At 35.2% G+C, this 27969-nt stretch overlaps 1 protein-coding gene across 1 annotated transcript in view; it reads right to left on the bottom strand.

Moving 5' to 3' along the window:
• Window positions 1-27969, bottom strand: part of CSRNP3 (cysteine and serine rich nuclear protein 3) — a 212192-nt gene that overhangs the window by 166262 nt on the left and 17961 nt on the right. The window lies entirely within an intron of this gene.

Genomic DNA, 27969 nt, shown 5'->3' on the forward strand with positions numbered 1-27969 from the left:
TGATTAGTGCAATAATTTTAAAAAGTGATGACATCCTCACAACAATTATAGCCTTGAATTTTCTCAAACTAAAATGTATATAATCACTTTCTCTAAGCAATTAATGAAATTTCCATTCTTTTTTATTTGTCATATACAAATATAAAAGTTTTCCTTAGAGATGAGATAGAGAAGTTTGTGAAGTGTGGTTAATGTATTATTTCCACAGTAGCCAGAAGTGAACACAGACCATAACCAATAATAATACGTAGTATAGAAAACCTGTAAATGGGTTACTTGAATGAAGAAATAGCCTGAGTAAAGAACATAGGCTGTTTTGTTCATACAACCTTAAAACATCAAAATCTTTAAGGAAAAAAAAAATGCCTCAGGAACATTGTACATCTGGAAGCCTCTTTCTACCTTTAAACATTATGTATATTTACACAGATATGCATGGATACATGGATTTAGAACAGACTAGAGTATCTGTGGTACTCATAAGTTTTATCAAATTATGGTTAGAATTATAGAGCTAACTAGAGGGGCACCTGGGTGGCTCAGTCAGTTGAGCATCACTCTTGATTTCAACTCAGGTCACAATCTCACAGTTCATGAGATGGAGCTCCACATCAGGCTCTTGAGCTGTCAGCAAGGAGGTTGCTTGGGATTCTCTCTCCTGCTCTCTCTGCCCCTCCCCCATTCATTTGCTCTCACTCTCTCTCTCACAATAAACATTTACAAAAAAAAAAAAGGAAGAATTATAGAGCACATTAGAGGTTATTGAGTCACTTTGGTTAGCAGAAGAATTTGAGAAATTTTGGAAAGATTGATTCAAAATTCAATTTTAAGTATAATTTTAAGTATCTTAAACTCTGTTGAGAACATTATACCCTCAAATGATGACATACTCAAGACCACTGAAACAATTATTTCTATCACCTGTTGCACTCATTTTGAGGTATATTTCAGAATATAACTTCTTCTGTTTTCTCTGTTAATGATAAATACATATCCTAAGATTGCAGGTCAAGCAAATATACTAACAGATCTCTACCTGCTTATAATCTGTCCAACGAATTAAAGCTTTAAAAATTATTTGCAATTAAAACAAAATACTAAAAATAAATAGATGCTGAGTTGACTATGTCTATAAATGTCATTCATAATCTCAACTCAAATTTTCTGGTTAATGAAGATGAATTCATATTATTTAAATGTCATTTTTAACTATTAAGGTATGATTTAAAATTTTATCCTAAAAATAAAAAGTGTTTGTTGTTATAAAAAAAAGTAAGGAAATTGCTCTCTAGTTCTCTATTTTATACATACAAAAATTGATTGCTATATATTTGATATGCAGCTAAATCTGTAGGAAGAGATTAAGTATTTTGGGGCCACTGATTGTTAAAATTGAAATTGAAAACATAATTGTCTTTTATAACCAAATAAATAAAAGACTTTTCATAGGCATTTAAGTAGTCTATTGAAAAAAACAAAAGTATCTAAATTTACATACCTATAATTACCCTGTAATTTAGACAGAGGCCAAAGGACCCTTGGTAATGGAAAAAAGGAACCCAAACTCTGACCTGTTTGAAAATCAAGTATATAAACATATATTTGATGGACAGGATTGACCCTAACTGAGACCAGTCAAGCCCTGGGAGGAGTCCATCACAAAGCAAGAATAATTCTGGAAGAGAAAGTCATATTCAAAGCAAAGTTCCAAGACTGGGCATCTGAGGATCAGTGCTACTTCTGGGTACAATGTGCAGTAGTTGATGCTGGAAACCATTTCAACCTAGCACCCTATTTCTGGAGATTTGACCTGGGGACGTGGGCTGTGTGAGACTGTGTAAGGAAATGTGTGTGCACTTATGCGAGAGAGAATTTAAAGAGTTGTGCTAAGATCTGTGGATCAATAGCACTCACTCTGAGACCCAGTCAACTTTGTAAAGGAAAAATATCTAAGTAATATATCTCAGGAAGATCTAGGGGCTCTTATTCTTCCTCTGCACATTCTTCCCTCTGGGCACATCAGTGGTGGTCTACGCAAGATTTGTGGGCACTGCCATTTTCCAGGATTCCAGGAATTCTGTGTCTATGAAGTAATCATGACCTGAGTTGGATACTCCTAGCATAGCCTGTTACTATACCAGTACTTGAATGGGATCCCAGTTCTATGGGTGACCTGAGCTATGACAAGTGATACCTGGGACTGATTTGTGGACAAAAAGAACCATCCCAGACACTAAGAAAAATATTCAAGGTGAGTGAAATTTATGGAAGACTAGGAACATGTATACTACTGGAAATGCAACATTATTTGCTGTCATCAATTCTTTGTGGCATTCATCTAAAGAACCCCAGTTTATGATTTTAATTACAATAAAAAATAACAGTGGCATAAATCTACGTTATCATTTAGAATTGTGCACCTAACATTTATGGTTCATATCTGGTGTTTTCTAATATCTGAGGTTCAATTAAGAAATGCCCTGAGAAATACAAATCAAAACCACAATGAGATACCACCTCAAACCTGTCAGAATGGCTAAAATTAACAACTCAGGAAGCAAGAGATGTTCATGAGGATGTGGAGAAAGGGGAGCCCTTTTTCACTGTTGATGGGAATGTAAACTGTTGCAGCCACTCTGGAAAACAATATGTATGTTCTTCAAAAAATTAAAAAGGAAATTACCCTATGACCCAGCAATTGTGTATTAGGAATTTATCCAAAGAATACAAAAATGCTGATTTGAAGGGGCACATGCACCCTAATGTTTATAGCAGCACTATCAACAACAGCCAAATTATGGAAAGAACCTAAATGTCCATCAACTGATGAATGGATTAAGAAGATGTAGTATATATGGGGCAGCTGGAGGGCTCAGTCAGTTGGGCATCTGACTTAGGCTCAAGTCATAATCTCATGGCTGGTGTTTGAGCCCTGCATCAGGCTCGAGCCCCATGTAGGGCTCTGTGCTGACAGCTCAGAGCCTGAACCCTGCTTCAGATTCTGTGTCTCCCTCTCTCTCTCTGCCCCTACCTTGCTCACGCTCTGTCTCTCTCTCTCTAAAAAATAAATAAACATTTAAAAATATATAAAAAAAGGGCACCTGGGTGGCTCAGTTGGTTGAGCGACTGACTTCGGCTCAGGTCATGATCTCACAGTTTGTGAGTTCGAGCCCTGCATCGGGCTCTGTGCTGATAGCTCAGAGCCTGGAGCCTGCTTCGGATTCTGTGTCTCCCCCTCTCTCTGCCCTTCCCCCACTCATGCTCTGTGTGTGTGTGTGTGTGTGTGTGTGTGTGTGTGTGTCTCTCAATAATAAGTAAATGTTAAAAAAATCTTTTTAAATCAAAAAAATAAAAATATATTAAAAAGGAGACGTCATATATGTGTGTGTGTGTGTGTGTGTGTGTGTGTGTGTGTGTGTGTGTATTACTACTCGGTGATAAAAAATAATGAAATCTTACCACTTGCCAACACTGTGGATGGAACTAGAGGGTATTGTGCTAAGCAAAGTCAGTCAGTCAGAGAAAGACAGACATGATATGATTTCATGCATATGTGCAATTTGAGAAACTCAACAGATGAACATAGGGGAAGGGAAGGAAAAACAAGATAAAAACAGAGAGGGAGGCAAACCATAACAGACTCTTAAATACAGAGAACAAACCGAGGGTTGCTGGAGGGGAGGCGGGTGGAGGATCCATTAAATGGGTGATGGGTATTAAGGAGGGCACTTTTCAGGATGAGCACTGAGTGTCATATGTAAGATGAATCACTGGATTCTACTCTTGAAGCCAAGACTATGCTGTAGGCTACCTAACTTGAATTTAAATTAAGAAGAAAAAAAAAAAGAAATTCTCTGAAACCCAGTTTTTCACTTTTAGAAATTCTTACAGTATTGCAGAGCTAGAGGGAATGATGAATATCACTTCTCCTTGTTTCAAGTTCCTTGGCTTCCTGGTCGCCTATGGACATTACTGCAAACCACCCTCCAAATCCTAGCGGCCAACTGGAGTGACAAGGGTCAAGGCACTCTCCCATGTTTGCCAACATTTTCTCTAAAGGGCATCATTGGTAGGTCAGAGGCACAAAGCTCTTGTTGACATGTTTTAGTCAATAGTCATGCTAGATTTCACTGAGGTTCCTGAAGGTCACATCGCAGTGGTAGCCTTGACCGAGCTATAAGATCAGCTTGTGTTATTTTTAATGGATGATTCATTGATTAACTATAAGGAAATATAACTTAAGACACTCTTATCTTGTTCCTGTGCTAAAAAAAAAACAACCTAGTATCTCTTGCATGCGATGAGCACTGAGTGTCATATGTAAGTGATGAATCACTAAATTCTACTCCTGAAACTAATATTACACTATATGTCACTGACTAAAATTTAAATTAGAACTTGAAATATTAAAAAAAATCTTTTGCAGATGCTGAGTTTTTGAGAATAAAGTTGTTCCTCTCAGAATCACAGAATTTGAGACTCCCAAAGCCAGTCATTTCTGCATGTCTGGAAGCCTGGCTCATTTCAGTTTCAGAATGTCAAAAGGAAATGTCCATTTGTGAACACAAGTAAAGAAATGTGAATTTGCTGTTCACTGTTTCTAAGGTGATAAAAATACTTATAAGTTCAGTGCAATAGTTTAATTGCATTTGCAACTGCTTCTTAAAATATGGTATTGCATAATTAATACGCCCTCATCCAGTAAAGCGTCATTCTCTCTGAAGGACAGCTCCCTGACAGGAACAAAGGACGTAGGGCAAAAGCATCTAGCAGGAAAGACCAATCCACCATGTAAAGTTTGATGCTATTTTTCTAAAAGAAAAAAAACACACTGACAGTCATATTGATTCTATTTAGACTTATTTCTTAAGTATCAATATCACTCTAATTTTGTACCTTCACACACACTTAAGTGCGGTTATCAAAATATATGCAGTATCTACTCATTTACTAAACAACAAAGAATGAATTTCCATGTTTTCCTAACATGTGTTGAACTGTAATAAAGTAGTATCACATGACCAAAAAAGTTTTCTAAAACGATGATAGCACTTATTCATTCTATTTCAGTAAAGTGGACAAGAGTAACCAAAACAAATTAAATCAGTTCTAATGAGGCTATTTATGTATCAGGTATTCACCATGGGATTCTTCCACTCAATCAGCTGTGCTCAAAGGTTTACAAACAATTGTCTAAAATTGCTCAGATAGATCTCTAACACATGGCAAAAGACATAACTATAATTGTGGGAAATTTGCAAGAATTACAAGAAAATCTAGGTGAAAATTCAGGGAAAAATTTTAAAACCTAAAGAAGTATATAATATTCTAAAAAAACTTTAAATTAATGAGATTGACCAAAAAAGTGGTACAAACTTGATTAGAGCGAGTAAAAGGGATTAAAAAGGTGTTTCAGGCTCTAGGATCACAAGGGTACTTAGGATCAGTGGGTCACAGGGAAGCCTTAAAGAACCTTTATAACAAGGTATGGTATATGTACTCACCTCCAAGACTTTTCTCTCTTTCTACAAATCAGCATGAAAAAAAAATCACTTGGTTAAATTCAGCTCTCTTCCTACTACGACTCTACCCTCGTAGCTGAACAGATAATCATGACTAGAGAAAATATAGGATGTTGAATCACTGGCATAACTATTGATATATGACCACAGACTTCAAGTGGTCCTCAGTAACACCTGACATTCTTTATCACATTTATTAATTCACCCTTTACCCCTTATGACACCACTAACAAAAGCACCTTTCCTTCTTTGTAACTCTCCAACATTTCTTTCCATCTCCTCTCTCTCAGTTTATGGTAACAGCTTCTGAGAAAATTGGAAGAACAGTGATTCAATTTCCTCTTTCTTAAAAAATGTTTTTATTTATTTTTGAGAGAAAGAGCACGCACACACAAACGGGGAAGGGGCAGAGAGAGAGGGGAATAGAGGATCCAAAGCAGGCTCTGAGCTGACAGCAGCAAGCCTGACACAGGGCTTGAACTCAGGAACCGTGAGATTAGGACCTGAGCCAAAGTCAGACGTTCAACTGACAGGCATGCAAGTGCCCCTCAACTTCCTCTCTTATCCATATCTTGTATACCTTTGATATTTGTACCCATATAGTCAGTCTTCGATGCTGTCATAATGGAGAAACTTCTTTCTCCCACCTAAGATAAATCCCTTCTCTTAGATTCCATTTCCTCTCACTCAGTTTTAGGTCTTTGCTACTTCAATTATTTCCTCTTGCTCCTGCACCACTATTCCTCCTCACCCCCCATTTTACTGAGTTATCCCCATCTGTCTGCAAATATGTTGCAATGTCTCCAAACTTAAAAATCCCTTTTGTTCAACATAGTACTGGAAGTCCTAGCCACAGCAATCAGAAAACAAAAAGAAATAAGAAGGCATCCAAATTGGCAAGGAAGAAGTAAAACTTTCACTATTTGCAAATGACATGATACTGTATATAGGAAACCCAAAAGACTCTACCAAAAAACTACTAGAACTGATAAATGAATTAAATAAAGTTGTAGGATAAAAAAACAATGTACAGAAATCTGTTCCATTTCTATCTACTAATAATGAAGCAGCAGGAAGAGAAATAAGGAAACAATCTCAGGGTGCCTGGGTGGCTCAGCTGATTAAGCGTCCCACTTTGGGTCAGGTCATGATCTTGTGGGTAATGGGTTTGAGCCCCGCATCAAGCTCTGTGCTGACAGCTCAGAGCCCGGAGCCTGCTTCAGGATTCTGTGTCTCCCTAATTCTCTGCTGCTCCCCCTCTCACGTTCTCTCTCTCTCTGCCTCTAAAAAAAAAATAAATGTTAAAAAAAATCTCATTTACAGTTGCATCAAAAATAAAATACCTAGGAATAAACATAACCAAAGAAAAGAAAGGCCCATACTCTGAAACTATAAAACACTGATGAAAAGGGGCTCCTGGGTGGCTCAGTCACTTAAGCCTCTGACTTTGGCTTAGGTCATGATCTCACAGTTTATGAATTCGAGCCCCACATTGGGCTCTGTGCTGAACAGCTCAGAGTTCAGAGCCTGGAGCCTGCTTCAGATTCTGTGTCTCCCTCTCTCTCTCTACCCTTCCCCAACTTGCTCACACTCTGTCTCTCTCTCTCTCTCTCTCTCTCAAAAACAAATAAACATTTAAAAAAAGTAATAATAAAACACTGATGAAAGAAATTGAAGACAACACAAAGAAATGGAAATACATTCCATGCTCATGGGTTGGGAGAACAAATATTGTTAAAATGTCTATACTACCCTAAGCAATCTACAGATATAATGCAATCCCTATCAAAATACCAACAGCAGTTTTCACAGAACTAGAACAAAAAATCCTAAAATTTATATGGAAACACAAAAGACCCAAAATAGCCAAAGCAATCTTGGAAAAGAAAACAAAATTGGAGACATCACAATTCCAGACTTCAAGTTATATTACAAAGCTGTAGTAATCAAAACAGTATGGTACTGGCACAAAAAATAGACACATAGATCAAAGAAACAGAATACAAAACCCAGAAATAAACTCACAATTATATGGTCATTTAATCTTCAACAAAGGAGGAGAGAATATACAATGGAAAAAAGACAGACTCTTCAACAAATGGTGCTGGGAAAACTGGACAGCTATATGCAAAAGAAGGAAACTGGGCCACTTTTTTAAACTATACACACAAATAAGCTCAAAGTGTATTAAAGACATAAATGTGAGACCTAAAACCATAAAAATCCTAGAATAGAGCACAGGCAGTACTTTCTCTGACATCAGCCATAGCACCATTTTTCTAGATACAAGGCAAGGGAAATAAAAGCAAAAATAAACTATTGGGAGTACATCAAAATAAAATGCTCTGCACATCAAAGGAAGCAATCAAGAAAACTAAAAAGCAACCTACCAAATGGGAGAAGATACTTGCAAATGACATATTCAAAAAAGGGTTAATACCCAAAGTATATAAAAAATGGATACAACTCAATACCCGCCCTCCCCCAAAACAACCCACTTAAAAATGAGAAGACATGAACAGACATTTCTTCAAAGAAGACATACAGATGGCCAACAGACACAGGGAAAGATGCTCAATATCATTCATCATCAGGGAAATGCAAATGAAAACCACAATTAGATATCATCTCATGCCTATCAGAATGGCTAAAGTCAAAAACACAAGAAACAACATGTGTTGGTGAGGATGTGGAGAAAAAGAAACCCTCATGAAGTGGTAGGAATGAAAAGTGGTATAGCCACTGTGAAAAATAATATGGAGTTTCCTCAAAAAGTTAAAAAGAGAACTACCCTACAATCCAGTAATCCCACTGCAGGGTATTTACCTCTCAAAATACAAAAACAGTAATTTGAAAGGATACATGCACCCTTGTGTTTATAACAGCATTACTTACAATAGCCAAATTAATGAAGCAGCCCAAGTGTCCATCAATAGATGAATGGATAAAGAAGATGTGGTATATATACACAACAGAATATTATTCAACCATAGGAAGGAATGAAATCTTGCCATATGCAGCAACATGGATGGAGTTAGAGAGTATTATGCCAAGTGAAGTAAGTCAGTCAGAAAAAGACAAATACCATATGTCTCACTCATATGTGGAATTTATGAAACAAAACAAATGAGCAAAAGAAAAAAGAGAGAGAGAGAGAAACCAAGAAATAGACTCTCTCTCTCTCTCGTTTTTTTTTTTCTTAAGTAAGCTTCACACCCAGCACAGAGCTCAAAGCAGGCTTTGAACTCATGACCCTGAGACCAAGGCCATAGCTGAGATCAAGAGTTGGACACTCAACTGACTAAGCCACCCTGGCACCCCAATAGACTCTTAATTGTATAGAACAGATGGTTACCAGAGAAGTGGTTGGGGAGATGGGTGAAATAGGTGATGATGATTAAAGAGTACATTTATTATGATAAGTACTGAATAATGTATAGCATTGTTGAATCACTATATTGTACATCTGAAACTGATATAGCAGTGTATGTTAACTATACTGGAATTAAAATTAAAAATTTAATTAAAAAATCCCTTTACATCAGTTCTCTATCTCATCACCTTATTTTTCAACTCCATTTCTAAACTTAAAAAACTTGTTTTTGTTTTTTTTTTTTTAATTTTAGAGAAAGAGAGGGAGAGCAAGAGCAGGGGAGAGGGGGAGAGAGAGAGAGAGAGAGTGAGAGAGAATCTCAAGCAAGCTCCATGCTTAGTGTGGAGCTGGACACGGGGCTCAATCCCACAACCATGGGATCATAACCTGAACTGAAATCAAGAGTTGGACACTCATGCATCTCTCTCTGCCCCTCCTTTGCTCATGCTCTGTCTCTCTCTTTCTCTCAAAAATAAATAAGCATTAAAAAACTTTTTAATTAAAAAAAAAAAGATTTGGATACTCAAACAACTGAGCAACCCAGGCAGCCCTCTCAACTCCATTTTTTAATTAATTAATTATTTATTTATAATTTTTTTAAAGTTCATTTATTTTGAGGAAGTGTGTGCGCACACATGCACAAGCAGGAGAGGGACAGAGAGAGGAAGAGATAGACTCCTAAGCAGGCTCCATGATCCATGCAGAGCCTGACATGGGGCTTGAACTCAGAGCCAAGAGATCATGACCTGGGCTGAGATCAAGAGTCGGCTGCTTAACTGACTGAGCCACACAGGCGCCCCTCAACTCCATTTCATAGCACCTTCTCCAGAGAGGGTATTCTCCATCCCTCAGATGCTATTCTATATTGAACTCCTCCAAATTAGGCTTCATTTTTATAACTCCACTGAAATAGTACTTATCAAGGTCAGCAGTGAACTTGGATATTGCCAAACAAAATGGTAAATTTTCTCTCAAGAGAGTTTGACTTAAATAATCACTTTCCCTTTTTTTTTACTTGGCTTCTAGGATACCATACACAAAGTAGGCTTGTCTTCTACCTCATTTGCTATCCGTTCTTCTTTTTTTAAATGTTTTTCTATTTTTGAGACAGAGAGGTAGAGAGAGGATCCAAAACAGGCTCTGTGCTGATATCAGACAATCCAATATGGGGCTCGAACCCACAAATTGCAAGATCATGACCTGAGCCAAAGTTAGATGCTTAACCAACTGAGCCACCCAGGTACCCCAACTTGGTGCCCTTTCTTAACCTCCTTGCTTAATTTCTTCCATTCTTTCTGAGGTCTAAATCCTTTAGTAGACTAAGGTCTGAGACTTATTCGCTGAGTCTTTCTTACAAAAACAGCCCTCTTCTCTGCGCTGTACATTCTTATATCTACTGTCTATTCCACAGCTCCACTTGAATGGCTAATACGCTTTTGAAAGTTAACATGTTAGTATAATAGTAATAATAATAAAATGAAAGAAAGGAAGGAAGGAAGGAAGGAAGGAAGGAAGGAAAAAAGAAAGGAGGAAGAAAGGGAGGGACAGAGGGAGGGAGAAAGAGAGGGAGAAAAAGAAAGAAAACAGACTCCAGGCTTCCTCCTCCTACTCTAGTCTTTCCTGTTCCAGTAAATAGCATCAGTGTTTGCCCAATAACTCATATGAAAAACATAGCTCCTTAAGAAATGGCTGATTCTAGGGGCACCTGGGTGGTTCAGTCAGTTAAGCATCCAACTCTTGGTTTTGTCTCAGGTCATGATCTCTTGGTTCGTGACACTGAGCCCTGTGTCCAGCTCTGCGCTGACAGTGTGGAGCCAGCTTGGGATTCTCTTTGTCTCTCTCTGCTCCTCCCCTGCTAGCACACACTCTCTCTCTCTCTCTCAAAACAAACAAACATCTTTTAAAAAGGAGCCTAACATTAAAAAAAAAAAAAAAAAAAGAAAGAAAGAAATGGCTGACTCTAGGATCAGGGCAGGGTAAACACAAAATGAACCTGAAGCATTTCATAGTGATGGAAAACAAGGAGGGGAAAGAAAAAAATAGGCATAGGACATTAGAATCAACTTGAAAGAACTCTCAATGGAATAATTTAAGCAAAAAGAATTAATTACAGTATTAAACTATAACCCAAAGAATAAAATGAGTATCAGTCTACACAGATATAAACAAATGACTGCATCAGTAAGTAACTAGGGTAGAAGAAACAAATCTTTCTTACAAATATTCCAGAAAATATATGTAGATACTTCTCCCCTTCGGGAAGTAGAGCTTGATCACCAATCCCACCTTATGTGTGAACTGTATTTAGTAATACCACAGTTATGTAAGATGCTAACACTGGGGGAAGCTGACCAAAGGGTTTATGGGAACTAATTCTGTGCTATTATTACAACTTTTCCATAAATATAAAATTATTCCAAACTACAAAGCTTAGTTTAAAAGCCTAGGAATTATTCATGTTTATCTCTTTTTCTTAAACCTCACATCTAAACATCAGTTCTCCCATCAGCTCTACCTTTAAGATTTATCCTGAATCTGACCACTTCTCACCAAGTCCACATCTCCCATTTCCAACACCTGACAATAACCTGGTCTCTGCCTTCTCTTCATTACCCATCCACACAAGTGTCAAGCTCTTTGCTGACATTTTACATTTGGTCTTTGTTCCTTCTAGAAGCCTCCTCCCACTCCAGATATTACATGGCCCACTTCATCAAACCTCTATCAAAATATCATCTCCTTAGAGAAACTTTTTATGACCATCTTATTTAAAATAGCCACTCCTACTTCTATACCCCAAACTTGCCTTATTTTTCTTCACCATACACTTGTGGCATCATATTCTTCACTTATTAGTTTTCTTGACTAATAATACAAATAAACATCATTAAAGCAAGGACTCTATCTTTTTGAATAAATAAATTAACCCCTATTGCTCAGGACTTCTGGGGAAAAGTATAATCATATCCAAAGCTGGTAGAGTATGAGTTTTGCTGCCTTTCTTGAAAAAGCAATATGCCAGTATGCTAATATCTATTACATCAGATATTCCTACTATTAGGGATCTATCCTCAAAAAAGTAAAACACCAGGGGTGGCTGGGTGGCTCAGTCAGTTGAACTTCACCTCAGGTCATGATCTCATTGTTCATGGGTTCAAGCCCCACATTGGGCTCTCTCCTGTCAGCTCAGAGCCCACTTCAGATCCCCTGACCGTCTCTCTCTCACTCTCTCTTTCTGCCCCTACCCCCCATACACATGCTCTCTCTCTCCAAAATAAATTAACATTAAAAAAAAGTAAAGTACCAGTACATAAGGCTTTCTAACCCTTGCTCATTGTAGCATAGAAACTGAGTTGAAACAAATGGACACTCATAAGGGAAATTTTGATGAAAACGTGATGTTTCCATAACTTGAAATATTTTGCAATCATTAAAAAGAATAAAATAGAGCTATGACAATTACGTTGGGGAATTTCCACAAGTATTGCTCAATGAAAAAATCAAGATGAAGAAAAATGAGTATAATATGATCCATCTTTGACAAAAGAAACTTCTATGAGAGTGTGTTTATCTATGATTATTTGATATTGAAAAAAATGAAAGGATATAAACAGGTCAACAAGAATTACCTATAGGAGCAAGAGATATAATGAAGAACACAGAGGAAGAAAAGAGAAAAACCAAGCAAAACAAAAAGAAAAGAAAAAAAAGAAAGAGGGAGAGTGAGAGGGAAAGTGGGGGTAAGAAAGAGAGAGAGGGAAAGAGCTCAAAATAAGATTGTATTTCAATTAAATTATTCGTGGATTATCTTGAAATCAGGAAATATCATTAAAAATAATTTAACAATAATTGATAGAACAATGTATAAAATTGAATATGTACTATGTACACGAATATTTAGGGCAATATAAATTTTAATATAAAAAAGTGAGAATAACTTAAAAAAACAATTGGCAGGAGAATTCATGAATATATGGGGTAAACTTATGCTGTGAAATACTATGAAGAAAGAAAAAAAGAGAAAAAGAGGAAGAAGGAAGGAAGGAAAGGAAGGACGAAGGAAGGAAGGAATTAAATTCTGTGAAATGATAATTATGACTTCACATAAAAATGCATGTGTGTTTACATTAAAGAGAATCATTCGGGAAATCAATTCTGAGGCATAGAATGGATTTTGGATACTGGGCCCCCAATTTTTTCAAGCAGAAAGTAACTTTTAAATATAAAATTGATTGCAGGTCTCCTTAATCTGGAAAGAATATAGGGAATTGCTGCTAGAATTGATCAGATTCCCAAGAAACGCATAAATTCTTACAGATGGTCCTGGGAACACAGCTAAACTGCAGTCTATGCTCGTCGGTGTACTTTCAGTGTACTGCAAAAAATAGAAATCAAACCAAAAAAAAAAAAAAAAAAAAAGAAAAAGCAATATCCACAGACAGGGATAAAAGAGGAAGAACTTTACAGAAATTGTGCACTCAATTTTTAGTTGTTGAGGCAGCCTGTGGTATCTACCTTGGTTGTTATGATATGGGCATTTTCCCTCATGGAAACCACACAGTTGCTGTCCCACAGGGTAGGAACACCCAAATAAAGTCTTGAATGGTTGCTGGGCTGTCCTGACCACTTGCATTCTCTTAAAGAATAATGAGGAACAAATCAGAGACATTCTGTTATAAAAGAATATGTCCTTATCTTCTCTGCCACAGTAAGATGTAAGGAGCCTCACAAATATCCCCCTGTAGAAAATTCCTGGCACCTAGTATTTAGTAAATGTTTATGTACTTTCTCCATATTTCAGAAATATTGCATGTTGTGGTGGGTAGAAATGGGGTATATATAGTCATGGAATTAATTTGGTCACAAACTGGTCCACAAACTGGTCTGCTTATAACACTATATTGTTACACATCATGCCAATGTCAAATGTAAAGGGTGAATAAAGGAGAGAGATTCATTCTGGATACTATACAAGGGAATTTTGTTACAGAAGTCTATCTGTTGAAAGCTTTCATGATAGATGAGTGTATAATAAAGTGATTTTACCAGAAGGTGAATATGAATGAACCCTGAGTGAAGACTTTTTTTTTTTTTAAATCTGAGTAGAGAAATGCAAATTCAATACAGGTCAAGGGAGAAACATTAGTGGAGTGATGATGTACTATAAAGTGCATGGGCTCTGGAGTACCAAAACAACAACAACAACAACAAAATAAACAAAAAACAGAATTTGCCATCTTAAAAATTTTTTTTTTAGTCTTTATTTTTTTTTTTTTGAGACAGAGAGAGAGACAGAGTGCAAGCAGGGGAGGAACAGAGAGAGAGGGAGACACAGAGTCCAAAGCAGGCTCCAGGCTCTGACTTGTCAGCACAGAGCCCGATGTGGGGCTCGAACTCACAAACTGCGAGTTCATGACCTGTGCGGAAGTCGGACGCTTGACTGACTGAGCCACCCAGGTGCCCCCAGAATTTGACATCTTGCGATGTTTTCATCTTACCTCTGTGACTTTGGGCAAGTTACTTGACATCAGTTTCTTTAACTGTTAAATGGACATATAATCTCTGATTTTATGTTTTTCAGTAAAGATAAGTCATTTAAAACAACGTGATTCAAGCAGATCTTTAATATATTATTAGTTCTCTTTATTAACCAGAAAAAGGGTAACCTAACATCATTTCTCAGTCTTGTTTTTACCTTATTTTTCCTTTCCCCTAATATTCTCATTTATTTTATATTTACTCATTATTTTTTAACAAAAAGGGGCAGAATTTTGATAAAGTATTTATAGATTTAAAAAGAAATTAACATGAATATTCCCACTGTTCACTATTTATTGTGTGGGGTTGTTTTAAAAAAATTAACTTAGGTTTTCATATTCATTAACTATGGTATCAAATGGCTATGATATGATAGCCATTATCATTGGTGGCCCAACATGCTTTATTTTTTTTTCCTTCTATTTTTTTCTGCTAACATATTCCACGTGAACAGGTAAATGAACAAGACCTAGTCAATCAAAGAACCTCATTCTTTGGCCACAGTGATTGAGTGAAAGGCACCTGACACATGCTAGGGTTATTGGTCAGGGTCCAGCTCAGAAATAGAGGCAATGATAGGTGGCCCAATGGAAGGAATTTCTTATGGTGAACTGGCTATAAAGATATTCTAAGAGCTGAAATGCTAAACAAAACAGAGAAAAGAAAGGAACTCAGAATACAGTAATAGTAAGAAGCTGACACTCCTCAGCTGGAGGCACAAAGGAAGGATTGGTGTCACCAGAGCTCCAAACCTGGTGCTACCTCGTGGGAGCTAGGTACGTGGGAAGGCTGCTGCATGGAGTCTGGGACCACAGAAGCAGGGCCATTACACCAAGGGTCAGAGCTATGGTGGAGATGCAGTAACCACTGCAAGTACAGCCTGAAGCATCGATGAGCGGGTGGGAATCCTCTGGTTTATCCCTTCATCTTGCCCTCCATTGTCCCACCAGTGCCCCTTATTTGCTGAGTCCATCTGGCAATCAGTGGGCAAGGTATAATTTTCAGAGGAAGGGCAGACCAGATCTGAACACAAATGGGCACATAATTGACACATTAAGACAATCCTCACAAAGTCACAAGATATTACACCATCTAAGTTGTTGGAGCCAGGGATGGAAGTGATTGTTCCTTGCCTTCCAGAATGTAGTGCTACAGGGGCACCTGGGTGGCTCAGTCGGTTGACTCTTGATTTTGGCTCAGGCGTGATCTCACAGTTCATGGTTTTGAGCCCCATGTTGGACTCTGTGTTGATAGCATGGAGCCTGTGTTGACAGTATGGAGCCTCTTTGTCCCTCTTCCACTAGTGCTCTCTCTCTCAAAACAAACGAATGAATGAATGAATGAATGAATGAATGAACGAACAAATAAATTTGAAAAAAAAGAGTATAGTGCAGGCAGATATATTCCACAGATTAGGGAAACCCTTAACTCGAAATGCAGGAGGAGAAAATCAGGCCTTCTCCTTATGAGAAGAGAACCAAGTCATAGTGGGCAGGGAGAACACTGAGGTTGCCATTTGAGCCACAGATCCATTTTGCCTGATATGACCATGAACTAAGAGGTCTTTTTTTTTCGTTTAAACTAGATTATGTTGGGCTTTTTAACTTTGCAGTAGAAAGTCTTGACCAATATAACTGTGACCATTAACTGAATATTTTAAAGAGGCTTGAAGACAAAATGCCAAGTATTACCAGTAAAAAAATAAAAATAAAAAAATAAAAGAAATTAAAGATGGATATAGTTATGTGTTACCAGTAAGAGAAATTAAATGAACGTGGTTATGTTGACAGGTCTTGGTTGACTACAATACTGAAGGTACTGAAGGAATTCTCTCTCCTTTTATCTTAAATAAGGAATTTAAATACAAAAAAAAAAAAAAAAAAAAGGAATCTGAAAAGGTAATTTTCCCCAGTGTCCTATGACAGAGGAGCCAGTTGATTTCTTTGATTCATGCCTGGTAATCAGACTACAAAAGGAATGCAGATCAATGCCAGATGGAGGCTATGAAAACAAAAACTGGCCACAAAGAAACAAAAATGTATTTAAAGTTAATCTGCAGCTACAATATGTGAGCTGCTGAACGAGCAGTTTCATTTTCTTTTATCCCACCTCAACAATTCAAAAAGAATTTTTTTAATAATGTAAGTGAATGATATATCCTTTAACCCATTTGCAGAAAAGGTAAAGAAGGCCCAGCCAACCACCATATCTATTTATTTGTGCTGAACACTATTGTTTCTAGCTTTTGCTGTACTTTATCTTTTTTACTTTTTTTTAAATCTTTTTTACTGCTCCTCAATTAAGTGGAAAATAGAAATTAATGGGTTTTTCTTTATAGAATAGAAATCCTTGGAATCCTAAAGGTGATTAGCAGTTTGTTTGTTTTGACTACCTAGAACAGAGTTAGATCTTACTTGCCAGTATTTTTGTTTGAAGAATATACTACAGCAACCACCGCCCTCAAAATCTGTTTCCAATGATGCATCCTCTTCTAGATCAAAGTTTCTCAGATATCAGAATTAGTTTTTCTCCATTCTACATAATTTACACAATAAAAATATTTCTCAGCATGGTTTCATGTCTATTAGTCTGGACTACTCATGTATCAAGAATATTCCTTGGCAGAAACACGCTTTTACTCTGCCTGTATTCTGTAACACACCGTCAGTACAGTCTTCAACACACAATGTGCTCCATTAATTCTCATAGCAATAGAATCTTAATAGACTCTTGATATGTAGGAAGAGTTTATACCCCTTCAGTCATGGAGGTACTAGGGACAGGAACATGAGAATTTTGGCATTTAACAAAACTAATTTTAGGGCCAATCAGCGTAGGTGATCAAACTTGACTGGAATCTCAATCTCTATCACTTCCAGTGGTATTTCATTTTATTCTCACCAGTATTAACGTAAATGAGGCCTGAAGAACCATTTGTCTTTAATGCAGAAAGTTCTTCAAAAAGTAAGGATTTTGAAACATTATATCTGTTGCATGACATGAAATTAGAATGATTATTTTTATTTTCTTATGGCTTTTAGAACATATATGATAGTGTAGTGATTAACAATGCTGGCTCTGGCATTCGAGCTGGTTTTAATTCCAGTACCAGCATGTACAAATTGTGTGAATTTAGGCGTATGGTTTATGCTGTCTTTTCTGTTTCCTCATCTGTAACATTAGGAATAACACCACTAAGGTCACCCCCCTCACTCATAGGTTGTTTTGTGAGCATTAAACAAGATAATACTTTAAAGGCATTCAAAATTAAAATGAAAAATCAAACATGCAAGGGTTATTGGTACTGTTTTTTTTATTTTTCTACCATATGCTTCTTATTATCATTTGTGTGTGTGTGTGTGTCTGAATTTGAAGTCTATTTTGAGCTATTTTATTTTTTTTTATACCCTTTGACTAACATCTCCCCATTTCCCCCCACTCTCTAACATCTGGTGACCACCAATGAGCTGTGTGTGTGTTGTGCTTTTCTTTTTTTCTTTCTTTTTTTTTTTTTTTACGATTTCACACATAAGTGAAATCATACAGTTTTTCTCGGACTTATTTCACTTAGCATAACCCTCAAGCTCCACCCATGCTACCACGAATGGCAGGATTTTCCTCTTTCTTGCCTGACTTATATTTCATTTTATATTTTGATAGATAAACAGAGATAGATAGATGGATATCTTACATTTCTTTATCCATTCATTCATCAATGGACACTTAGGTTGCTTCCATGTCATGGCTATTATAAATAATGCTTCCATGAACATGGGAGTGTAGATATCTCTTTAACAGAGTGATTGCATTTCCTTTGGATATTTACTCCGACGCAGGATTGCTGGGTCATGTGGTAGTTCTACTTCTGGTTTTTTGAGGATCTTCCATAATGTCTTTCATAGTGGCTGCACCAGTTTACATTTCCACCCACAGTGCACAAGTATTCCCTTTGCTCTACAACCTTACCAATATTTGGTATCTTTTGTCTTCTTTATGATAGCCATTCCAACAAGCGTGAGATGATGTCATTATTCCTTTAATTTGCATTTCCCCAATAATTAGTAACGTTAATTGCCTTTTCATGTATTTTTGGCCATCTATATATCTTCTTGGAAAAATTCTATCCAGGTCCTTTGTCTTTTTTTTTTGTTGGATTGTTTTGTTGTTGTTGTTATTGAGTTGACTAAGTTCCTTGTATATTTTGGATGTTAATCCCTTATCAGATATAAGGTTTGCAAATATTTCCTTCATTCCATAGGTGGCCCTAATTTTGTGGATTGTTTCATTTGCTGTGCAAAACCTTTTTAGTTCGATGTAGTCCCAGTGGATTTTTGCCTTATTGTGCTTTTAATTGCTTGTGCTTTTAATGTCACATCTGAAAACTTGTTGCCAAGTTTGATGTCAAAGGGATTTCCCCTATGTTTTTTCCAGGAGTTTTATGGTTTCAGGTCCTTAATCCATTGAAGTCATTAATCTGTTTCAGGTTAATTTTTGTGAATGGTGAATGATAGGGGTCTGGTTTTGTTCTTTTGTATGTGAATATTCAGTTTTCAAAACACCATCTCCTGGTTTCATTTTTAATTGAACATTAAGAGAATGAAGTATTTAAATTGTAACTCTGCCAATATCTGTCTAGAGGCCTGTTGTGATTTTTGTCTTTTATGAAATTTTTGTCACCAAGAAAAGCAGGATTACATTTTTTTTTTCTTTCAGATAGGGCTGGTGTATTCTTGGTTATCAAAATACTCATAGTTTGAGGACTCTGAAATGGTAAATATTCATGTATGTAAAAAAGCATGATACATAACTGCATGATCTTAATTACATTAATCTTAGTTGTGTAAATACACAAATGGGACCTAGAAGTAAAACTAAACTGCTTGTGATTATGGATGATTTTGTTCTTTGCTTCTTGTGATTTTCAGTTTCCTTTTATGCACATTTTAGTTTTTAAAAAATAAATTTTTTAAGACCTAAAACAAAACAAAACAAACAAAAAACACCATTTACTGAAGAGACTATTGTTTCTCCATTGAATATTTTGGTCCCTTTGTGAAATATTAATCAACCATAATCATGAGTTTATTTTGGGGGTCTCTATTCTGTTTCATTGATCCATGTGTCTGTTTTTATGTAAGTACTAAACTGTTTTAATTACTATAGCTTTGTAATATAGTTTGAAATCAGAAAGACTGTTGCCTTCAGCTTTGTTCATTCTCAATGAAACATTTTTCCAATGAAAATGGATTTTAAATTAACCACGAACATTTCTAAGGGCCCTTTAATGCATACACATTGCTAGACTAAATTTGCTCCTCCTGTGAGATTAAATTGCTTTATGATGTAAGAGGGTCAAAGGCAATAATGATTTTATATTTGGAAAACTATTTTCCAGTTCATAGTATTAACAAGTCAAAGAAAAAATAGGACTATTTTGATACATAGTAATGAGGAATCTGATGTAACTTTATAGCGATTATTAATCAAAAACTCTTAGCAGCAGGATACCTCCTTCATGTAGGATAAAGAATACCCTATGGCCAAATTAAAGGTATAACCTTGAAAGCATTTTCATTAAAAAAAGTGTCTCTTGAGTACCAAAAATAATCTGTTACAGCATATATAAAAAAAGTCTCATTCTTAATAGGCACAAAAATATTTTAAAAATTTAGGAACTCAGCAAGGAAAATGCATGGCAAGAAGAAAAGCACAAAATTTTACTGTGGGCAATGTGGTAAAGATGTTAATCTTCCTTGTGAATCAAATTAACCTACAATTTTAATGTAATTCCCATGACATAGCAATGGTTTGTTTGGTAACTTGACAATATTGTTTTAAAATTCAAATAACGATCATGTGAAAATAGCTTATAGAGAGCCTTTAAAGAGTATGGTAGTGTATTGTGTTTCTGTTCCAGTTAAGGAAAATTGGGAACTCTTATGTGAGATAATAAAACTTACTACAGAGTCATAATATAACACTATTGTTGGTTTCAGAATAACCATTCAGATCATGAAACAGAAAGGAAATTACAGACACTGATCCTATGTCTATAAGAATTTGGTTCAAGATAAGAACAAAATTTCATATTAATAGAAAATATATTATTCAATATATGATTTTAGGGAAACTGGAAAATTATCTATTTCACACAACATGCCAAAATAATTTTCAATTGGTCTAAAGATTTAAATATATAATAGAAAAAATTCTATAAGAAATTATTTGTGTTTGCAATTAATCTTGGGTGCAGAGAAGTTCTAAGCATTTCCTAAAGGCCAAATGCATGACACATTTGACCACATAAACATATTTCCAAGGCAAACATTAACAGAGTTAAAAGACAAATGGCAAAATAGGAAAGACATTATTGCTCATTAAATAATCCTTAATGTTATAAAATGATGAAAGAAAAATCACTACTATAAAAAACCCCAAATGGACCATTTATATACACACAAAAAGGTAAATATATGACTAGCTAGCTTCCTAGTATTCAGAGAAATTCAAGTTAAAACAGCAGTAGAATATCAGTTTTTACTTATCAAATTGGACAAGGCCTGTGTGTGTGTGTATACACACATTATCTATGAACACACACATACATACAATCACAGAATACCTAGTTAATTTGGCAAGATGTTGGGTCATAGGAACTCAATTACTTAAAGTGGGCAAATAAATTGGTAAATCTTTCTGGAGGGCAATTAAAATGAAACCCTTTGAATTATAATCTTTAGGGATTTATCCTAAGATTTATCTACAAGCATGTCATGACAGCTGTTATTATATTAGTGAAAAATCTAGAAAGCTATTAGAATGAATGAACACAAATCTTATTAGGCTAAAATATATGAAAATAAATTGAGAAAATATGTAGATAGTGTGAAGATTGAGAAATATATAAATAACAAAAATTAGTCATTATTTTACTATCCAGAGAAAATGTGTCTTGTTTTTCTATATTTCTATAGAAAATATGTGCTTGCCTTTTTACCTCTAGATCTTATTATATACCTCATACATATGACTTTATAAATGAAAATTGAAAATGTAATATAATATTTTAAACTTCTTAATTAATGTGAATATATTTTTATGTCAATAGATACATTTGTTCAACTGTTTTTATTGGCCACATGGTAATCCACTGCATGGGTTTTCCATAGATTGTTAAACCAATTGTGTGGTATGTAGATTCTGTAAAATTTTTTACCATAAAAAATTACTGCAAAAGTCATCCATAAAGCTAAAATATTTATACATTCAGCTTTTGAAAGTAATGAATAAATGTTAAATGTATTGATTCAAAATATCTCAATGTTCTAACCTTAGAATTTCTGACTTATCATAAAGGTTGGTAAAGCTATGCAGGGGGCTTAGAGAGTGATTTCACTGGCAATACCGTGTTAATGAATTTCATGAACATTTGGTATAAAAGCATTTTTTTTCCTATAAGTCTGCACCTGTTGAAGGTAACTTCAATTGTATCCAACAATCTTAATTTTTATATAGTTAATTAGCCCATTTAAGTCTATTCATGTCATGTTTAAGATGACAAATCATTTGATCAGTTAAGCATATCCTTTCTCAATATAAGTCATGAACATGCCAATCAAAAATAAATTTATTTAGGACCTAACATTATGAGAATGAAATAAAATAATTTGTTTAAAGCATCTATCACAATGCCTAGCAAATTATAAAATGTTCAATAATGCTTGTCATGATTATTACCATTAAGCACTGTGGGGCAAATACAGGATGCAGCCCTTACAATCAAGGAGTTTAAAATAATTGTAAAGATAAATTGCAACCATTTTCCATATTGTGGCTAAAAAGCTTGTGAATTCTAAAAAAAAAAAAGAAGAAGAAGAAAGGTATTCTGTTGAAAATAACAATATTTAAGCTGCATTTATCCTTTTTGGATTCATTCATTTTTAAATTGAAATGTAAAAAAGTAAAAAAAAAAACTTTTATTTACTTCATACTAAGGGGAATTTTTAAGTATATATGCTTCTTTATTAGTGCCCATATATTACTTAAGTTTATGCTTTAGATCTTCTTTTGCAGCCTAACTTTATGCATATTTTAAAAAATCTAGGTCAAATGTATGGTATATATGTCTTATGTAGCCATGATCTTAGCACAGCATTTAATTTTAGTGTTGACTAATGACCATTATAATTTTCAGCATAATGTTAATTATTATGGAGGCAAAAATTCTTTTTTTTAAAGTTCATTTATTTATTTTGAGAGAGACAGTGCACATGCAAGCAGGGAAGGGGCAAAGAGAGAGAATCCCAACCAGGTTCTGCACCCTCAGCACAGAGGCCGATACAGGGCTTGAACTCACAAAAGGCGAGATCATGACCTGAGCAGAAATCAAGAGTCAGATGCTTAAATGATGAAGCCACCCAAGAACCTTAAAATGTGTGTGTATCTGAAAATGTATATAAATCTAAAATATGTACTACTCTCTCCAAGCTAAAATGAGGGTTGTCATAGAAACAGCAAACAGCAAAAAGTCTGATCAGACATAAGAAGATCGTGGACAATATCTTTGAAGAAACTGAGAAATAGGACAGGCTATATTAGAAAAAGTAACTATGTTTAAATTAATCATCATTATTTCTTCCAAACCAAGTTTCTCAGGGATAGCACTAAATACTGCAAACCCTGGAATTGTTAAGATTTAAATTATGTAGGTTTTTTTAAATGTAAAAGATGTAAGCATTAGAGCATATTAAAGATGAAATATATTAAGTATTCTTCAATATGAATATTTAAAAGTAATTTTATTAATATGATTTCATACTAAATATGTACATTTTTTTATCTCACAACAGATCCATTAACATTATCATCCAATCTTGGTATAAAAATATATAGTATTAAATGCATTTCGGGTCTTCACAATATCACAGTTAATGACACTCACTATTGCATTTCATTCAGAAACACCTAGTGCTTTCAGCACTCTGTCTAGCAATCTTCACTAGCTTTCATGATGCTTTGTAAACTGTTTTAATAAAGTTTGCTTTTTGGGGGTCTTTTTGTCATGCTAATTAAGACCACTGCAGCTATCCATTAAGGATCTTAAAGTGATTTAATAGTTCATTATGTAAATCAAGTTTCATAACATTTCATTCGAAGTCCTAGAATTGTAAATTACATAAATCAATCTTTATTACTATTCTATTATTATATTTGTGAGATAAGATAAAAACAAATGCAAAAAACTGAGCATCCATTTCAGTTTTAATTCATTATACTTTCCTACCTGAAAATTAAGTATCATTAAAAAAATCTCTTTCTAGTTTTTATGTGCTGGCCTTTGAAAATGAAGTTTTTATCTTTTGTTATATTTATTATGATTGTTCATTCTTCATTACGTGTAAAAACTATACTTTTAACCCTAATCCAACTGTCAAATGAATTCAGTAAACTTGAGACATTTAACTATTCTAGTTCATGCCAGATCACTGTAGCTGAACATATAAGACATATGCTACAACAATTCTGTGGCCCTAAAACATTCCCAGTTTACTCCCAAATTCCTCAGACAAAAAAAAAAAAAAAAAGGAACATTTTCAGAGTACAAATATGTACTTTCCAGAGTGAAATGGTTAAATATCGCAGCCAATTCAGAAATAGCACCAACTGTTTCCTTTTTTTTTTTTTTTTTTTTTTTTTTTTTGGAGGACCAGATTTAATTCTTTCCTGCATTCACATGCACACAAATACACTTCCCTCGAGCTGTCAGAAGGCATCAGATTGCCTAATCTGCATGATGAATTTTAAAATCTTTTGAGAAACACAAGGACATTTGCTTCAGGCACTATGATTTCATTGTCACCATCATAAACAACAAGTATAAAGCCAGTCAACCTCTGGTATTCAAACCAAAGCCAAAAGATTATGGGACTTAGAAGTGGTTGGTAGAATTTTAATCACCTAAATTTCACTTGGATCCATTTTTGAAGTCATGACATTTTGCAACTGGGCAATCATCTATTTATTGTCTATGACTATTCCTACGTGCCCCCAAAATAAAGATGTAGTTCTTATTAAAAGGTTTATAAAAAATGCAAATACTCTGAAATATTTGTAAAGAAATTACATTATCAGATGAAAATATTCTGATCATTAATGTGAAGACAGGGTCTCTAATATTTAATAGCAACTATAATTCTTGTACTTTTATGAAATACAGCTACAATATCAATTCCACCTATAGACATCCTGAGTAAGTAACAGATGTGGGAAATCGGGAGAGTTTCTATGATATATTTTGGATCCCATGCTAATAGGACTTTATCACTTGAATAATGTGAGAAATATTACCATTAATACCACTAGAACTACCCACATTGACTTTTTAATGGTAGCTAACTGAGAGTAAAAACCACAAACAATAAGTGTTGTTTTTCCAGATTCACTGTGATACTGATATAAAAAAAATTTATTTCAAATTCAGACCAATTGTGCTTTTAAGATTAAAGCCAAATTTAAGTTTTTCAGGGCTTAAAACAAACAAGCAAATATAAAAGCCAATTCTGTACCTAGGCAGCAAAATGGAATATAATTACTGCATTCAGTCAGAAGCTGTGACTAAGTGAGTCTAATCGAAATGCAAGGTAAGTGCATTTCTGAAGTCTTGAATTATTGAACAAGTAATGTAGGGTCCTGGAGTTCAAGGGATAGAAAGATATCATTATCTTTTTTTTTTTTTTCCCAGGGAGTCCAGGATGCCCATTCACCCCTCTGGCAAAAGTGGAATGTACAAAGGCTTTTACTTTTAAAGTAAATGAAACAACCCTGTATTTGTTAGCTGCTGTTAAAGATGCACACTGCATACCTCATCTCATCTTCTTTTCATTGTAACGTTTTCACATTATCACAAGCAGCATTATGTCACCAAGACGAACCAATTTCCTTCATGTAAATGTAAAACAACATGTTTGCTGTAAGATATTTCCATCAATGTCAGTGATGTACAAGGTAAGTCTCAACAGTCTGCCCTGTCACTTACTTACAGAAAGGGGAAGGGAAAGTGTTCATTCACAGTCAAATTGAATTCTCTGTCCACTATTTCTTTTGCTCATTGAATGTATTCATAAACTCATCACTGGCACTATATTATTACATCCAGAAGATACTAACTTTCACCACAACACTAACTGAAAAAAAAAAGAAAAAGAAAAAGGCAAGAGGTGATGAAATGCTAAACACCTTTACGGAAAGGTAGGCTCATTCTATTTCTAAGAGGAGCTGGCACAAAAGGTACAGCCAGTGTCTCTCTGTTGATTAGATGGGTCCCTCGATCTAGTCAGTGATGTAAAAGACCCATCGGAGAGCAGCACAGTCTAGTAGAAAGGTAGACTCTGAGGATCTACCATAAAGTCCTACGCCAATAGCTGACATTTGGATCCTTGTCTAGTTACTCTCGCTGGGCCTCAGTCTCCACGTATTTAAAATAAGAAACACAGTCTAGATGTTCTCAAAGGCCTTACTAGTACTAACATTCTTTGAATTCAAATTGAGGGTTGACTCTCCTATTGTTTTTGTCTTATGCTGTTACATAGTGTTAAATTCTCTCAAAAAATTTAAATGGGTTTTCTTCCTCAATTTGCCCAGCTTTATGAAATCATTAGTAAAGTTTCATATTGATGATTAGCATAAGAGCAGCTCACAATAATAGGAAATCATCCATAGGTAACATTTTCCAACCATTTTTCCTTACTCTCCTCCCCACTGTTTATCTCAAATCATGGTGCTGATCACACATTCAATTACAAGTTGTTCAATGATGCATATCACTTCCTTACAGAGTAGTATCAGCAAACGTTTCCCTCAAAACCCTTGAAAATTTACTAAGAAAAGGACATTAACAACAGTGCTGGAAGAATGCTAATGAAACTCTGAATCTACTCTCTTTATCAGCCTGACTTCTCCTCTGTGCACACTGGACATCTCCTCCTCCACAGACTCTTGTGATGGTTATAAAACAGAAAAGTTGCAAACAGATGTCAAAATAGCTATCAAATAGTTTATTTGATCAAAATAAAACCACTCTCCATTCAAACTTTTACCCTTCAGGGTGTTCAGGTACTTATAACAAGTGTCTAGCCTATAATTTTTCAAACTCCTCTAAGCCACCAGAACATCACTTTCATCTGGAAAGCATCTTGAGCCACAATTGTGAGACCTGATGGTGTTTAAATGAACATTATAGGTACTTTGTGAACTCACAAGCTATAGAAATCGATGGGTATCTTGCATAGAGAGTCCTACAATTGATTTTTCCAGGAGAGAGTCAATTTGTAACTTTAGGAGAGACATAGACACCAGGGAGGTTGAAAGCATGCTGAAGGTTTAAAAAAAAAACAACACTGGCATGTGGAAATTGCTGCACTGGATGAGGTTGTATCTCAAAGAAATAGAGTCTAGATTGATGATGTTTTTTAGGAGTGGCTAAAGGGAAAAAGTTGAAACATTCTAGGCAGCTCCTGTGGCATTCCGGGCTTAGAGAAGGAGAGCTCTCCAAGGTACACAGGCAAGGTGCTTAATAGGGTCCCTGAGGGTCTTGAAATTAAATATATACTAAGGATAAAGATATCCAGTAGATGCATTCTCTCTGGCTTTTAAGGTTGTCTGAAATTATGAAAAAAATAATGTATTTCATACTTGAAATTTGCCAAGAGAATAGATCCCAAGTGTTCTCACCACCACCAACAAAAAATGTAACTATGTAAGGTGACAGAATGTTAATTAGCTTGATTGTGGTCATCATTTCATAATGCATACATACATCATGACATCATGTTGTAAACTTTAAATAGGTGCAATGTTTATTGTCAAAAAAAGACAATTATTGCAAAAAAGAGAGAGAGAATTATCTAAATTGAATCCATTCATTCAATAAAGGAGTCTAAGCATCATTCAATGCTCAGCACTTTTCTAGGCACTGTGGGTGACAGCAAGGGGGTGTGCCATCCACAAGGGCTACAGTCGCTTAGAGGAAGGGGGGAAAGTCTTTAGATAAATCACAAACAAACCGATCCACCCAAAACCCACTGACTGACAATAACCTTTCCATGTAACTAAAGAATCTCATTCTCAAAACAACTATTATGTTATCCCTTCTTCTAAGTGTTTCTTTATCTCCTCCTTACTTTTTATACTTCCCACAAGTTCACAATAGTGGTACTTTAGTCAAGAAATAAATAATACAAAGACTAAACAATCTTATAAAATTATACCTACTTTTATTCTAAATGCTTCTAACAATGATGAGAGAGAATTCATAAATATCAAACAAACCTTTGAATTCTTGGGAGTAGAGGAAAGAGGGTAAAAATGGAATTTTAGGGGTCATAGAGCCACACTGCAAGATCATCAGTGTGAATATTAAAAGGTTGTTTTGATAAGTTAAAAATCCCCAAACCCACACGCCTCAGAAAAATAATACTAAAAAATCTATTATGGAAAAACCCTTCTCTTTTGTATTGGATAATTTTTAGCTTTACGTAT

Source organism: Panthera pardus, unplaced genomic scaffold (assembly GCF_024362965.1).
Source record: "Panthera pardus isolate Hobbes unplaced genomic scaffold, ASM2436296v1 HiC_scaffold_10, whole genome shotgun sequence".
Taxonomy (NCBI): Eukaryota; Metazoa; Chordata; class Mammalia; order Carnivora; family Felidae; genus Panthera; species Panthera pardus.